Genomic DNA, 4,130 nt, shown 5'->3' with positions numbered 1-4,130 from the left:
CGGCGGGCGGGCTGCGGGGCAGGAGGTGGCCCTGCTCTGGGGAGGTCCGCCTTCGGAGCAGCTCACGGAGTCGGCTGGCTCCGGGCTCCCGGAGCTCGGTGGGCCCGCGGCGTCGGCTGGACTCGGTGCTGATGTGGGAGCCGGGAAGCCCACGGCCCGGACTCCCCAGGCTCTAGCCGCCCCGGGAGGATCCGCTCTGGGTGCGGGGGCGCGAGGCTCAGCGAGCACCGCTCCAGCCCCGCTCCAGCCTGGGCTCCGCGCGCAACACCGTCCGGCTAACAAGTCCCAGGCACCTAGGGCTGCAAAAGGAAAACACAGAACAAAACCAAAAATTCAAAAAGAAAGAAAAAGAAAGGTTCCACATGACTCTGCCAGCCGCTTTGGGAAATCAGAATAAATGCCGCCAAAGCACCATTTTAAAGGGGGGAGGGGATGGAGGGTACAAAGTTCTGCCCCCGCGGGTCAAGCTCCGGCTGCGAGGGGCTGCGGGCCACGCGGCCCTCGGTCTGCTCGCGGGTCCGCGGCCTCAGCGCGGACGCTGCCTCCCGGCTCCACGGCCGGGGAAAGGGCCCGGCATCGCAGGGACGGAGCCGCCCGAGCTCACCCACGCGGGCTGGGCCCTGCTAACTCCCCCAGATCGTTTTAACTGGTTAATAAAGCCATTGACACTCAACAAAACCGCCGTCGCCACGGGAGTCCTTGGCAATAAAGTGAGAATCACAACTACCGGTTTGTTGTCGTTAACTGCCTTTATTACCATTACTTAGTATTCCTAAAAAAAGAAAGAAAGAAAGAACAGAACAAGGAACAGGGCTGAAGAAGAGATAATCCTTTCAGACCCAAAGGCACATAAAGGAGATCCCTTCCCTTTTTCTCTGAAACCAGAGCCCCGGTTTTTCTGGATTCGCCCTCAGTGAGCCACCACCAATGACACTGGGAGAGAGACACAGAAGCTCTGAGCATGGCGTTCGGGGTGGAGTATAAATGGTTAATGGCGACTCCCTTAAAACGCATAAAATTTTATCTGACTCTTGGCCTTGATTTAAGGTACGGATGCTTTATACGTGCTCTATCTACAGGATTAGACGACACAGAAAGAGTGAAAATAAGGAGAATGAGATATATTCTATACCTGTTTCCTGAGGTGAATAAAATATGTTCATTTCATTTTGACACCCTCCCCCCACGCCAAATTATGTGCGAGGGATATTAGAAAATATAAATCGTCCAGTTATGTAATTTTCCTATCGGAACACCTGACTTATGGAAACTGGCATCCCCAATTGTGATTCTGCTCTTGCAGACCGATTCCGATGCCGGCTACACACAACAATTCCCGGGAGTGAGTGCCCAAGCCAAGCCGTGGATCAGGGAAAGCTGACCAAAGCCCCTCTCGTCCCCTTCTTGGTTCACGGAGGTAGGAAAGGCGCTGTCCCACACGGTACATCATTTCCCACGGAACCAACTTAAAATCCACTTCTATCTGCCAGGGGTTGTTGGGGAGGAATTAAACCCTAAACGTGTAATGCTCCTTTGCAATTGCAATCAAAACCGATTTAGATTTTTTGAAAAGTATCTCGAGAACATATTTGTTCAGGGACCTGCATCTAGCATGAAGTTTGATGTGGAATTTTTCAATTTTAAGTAAAGCAGAGAAAGAAAGCAACAACAATAACAACAACAACAACACACACACACACACACACACACACACACACAAAATCCAGGCCTAGGAGTTCTAGGTGTATTGGCTGCATTTTGGAAGGTGCACTGGGCAGATGCCACAGAACCAAGAGGAACTTATTAAATCTTAGCTTCTCAAAGACACTGTCAAGTGTACCTGGGTGGCCTGGCAGTCACAGGAACTATATCCACAACTACTCCCATTCTTCCTTCTCTCTCCTCAGCTGGACACCTCCCACCGGGGCCTCCACGCCACTGCTGTTTTAAAGGATGTATTTCTGAACCCACCGAATATTCAAAGGTCAAAATGAGTCCCTTTTTTGACAAGAGAGGGTCTAATCCCCCCTTTGAACACAAGAGGTCGCTCCTGGGACCAAATACTGGGGGAAATATTGCTAATCACTATTTGATATATTCTATAAATACATCACAGAAATTTTTTACAGATACATTTACTGCATTAAATGCACACATCAGCGAAGGAAATGGGACTAATCTGTGATTCTATTGGAACTTCCAGGTGAAGGGAAACAATTAGTACCTGCTATCCAAACAGATTCTGATGCCAACTGTATCAGCAAGACACCACTCCAGAGCGAAACAACATAATCATCGGGTTCCCTCAAATTGCCCCCTTGGACAGGGGCAGCGTCTGCTTAATCTTCACATCCATGGGCCTGGGAACTTGCTAGCAAAATACTTGTTTACAACACCAGTGGCTGCAGCAGGCAAACACACACTGTCCTCCCTTTAGTATGACATTGCCCGGCACTAACGGTTTTCCTCCACGGGGCACGCCAGCTTCTGTGTGGAACTGCTCTCACCATCAGCAATATTCCTTGGCACCGCTCATTCGTTTAGGGGGTTACAAGGCCACACGGAGTGTGTAGCTGGTGGGAAGGAGGGCGCTTTGTGAATTTCAAACATGAACCCTCAGGCTTCTGGCAGCGTCTGTGGTTCAATTCCCCGGTATACAAGCGGCATGATGGCATATGATCGGTTAACACCCTGTTTACGTTCTGGTGCTACACTGGCATCTCTTTTATTTTCCTAGAGTCAACTTGGTTATCTACCCAGGAAACATGCCCGTGTACCGGGAAGCCAGCGTCAGTTTTGCAAAAGCAGCTGACAAAAGGCTCCATGCATAGAACAGCAGAGACTAGAAACTATCACCAAAAACCAAAACCAAAAATCTGGTAAACTGATCAACCAATTTGTGCATCGGACTTTCGATTTCTCTCTCTCTCTCTCTCTCTCTCTCTCTCTCTCTCTCTCACACACACACACACACACACACACACACACGGACAGGACTCACAATGAAAATAAAAGGGATGGGATCCAGTTAGAGATCTTTCTTGAGAGAAAAGAAAACACCACAAATGCATGTTCTTGATAAAGCCTCGGCGAGGCCAGGCGGACACTCACGCATCTTGGCTTCTCCTGAGTTCAGGCAAACCCAGCCACCGAGGCCGGCTGGCGGCTGGCGGCTCTTATCAAGGGTGAGATCTGGGAAAGATACAAAGAAAGGAGTTTCCTCACCGCCGGCCTCGTTCCGGGCAACAAGACACCAAAATTACCCCTATTCTACTGCGGCCTGAGTTTGTGGGCCTTTTCAGATAAACCTGGCAGCCACGTTAGATAAGGAATCACTATTTAGAAGCTTTAGGGGGAAGTGTAGGGGTTGGGGGGGGGGGGGCTGAGACTTTGTCTTAGGGAGCCGGAAAGATGCCAGGAACATGGAAGAATTTGCTGCAGCCAGCATTCATTCCTTTCCAGGTTGTTTTCAGAGAGAACATGAGGATATTCACGCCCAGTTAAGTGAAATCCGTATTTCAGTTTTATCTTAGACCCCTCCCTACTCTCGCCCTTGGACTAATGCATTTTAGAAATCTCTAGAGAGACATGGAAATTTGTCTTTATAATGACCGAAACGCCACCAGCTAATTGTACACGTTTACTCAAAGACAAAGGGCAGGAGACCAGCAGAGAGAGAGAGAGAAACTGGGCAGGACATAACCTCTTCACAAACTCGAAACTACTGGAAGGCCATTTCGTTTGGGGCTCGTGTGAGCGTCCTAACTCCAGAGTGAAGCTGGCACAGCAGACGCCGCGGGGCGCGAGGGGAGAGAGGAGTTCGAGGAGCCCACTGGGTTTTACCTGCGCGCCTCCCACCAGATCCTCCGCTAAGGCCGGAGCGCTCCTGCCCTTCCACCCCGCGTGTTTGGCGATCGGGGCTCGGAGGGGACGGGGTCCCGGGGGAGCAGTAGCGAACAATTGCTCTGGGTGCGTTCATCCCACCCCCGGGCCTTCTTCCCCGAGTCAGCTCCCAGCGGGCCCGGCGGAGCCAGTTGGGGAACTCACCCTCCCGGGCAGCCAGGCGCGGCCAGGCCCGGAGCTGTGCGCCCCAGTGCGAGGTCGAACCCAGCCAAACGGGCTGTCCAAGT

The sequence above is a fragment of the Myotis lucifugus genome, unplaced genomic scaffold, assembly GCF_000147115.1.
Source record: "Myotis lucifugus unplaced genomic scaffold, Myoluc2.0 scaffold_434, whole genome shotgun sequence".
NCBI classification, from domain to species: Eukaryota; Metazoa; Chordata; class Mammalia; order Chiroptera; family Vespertilionidae; genus Myotis; species Myotis lucifugus.
This window is presented reverse-complemented; position numbering follows the sequence as displayed.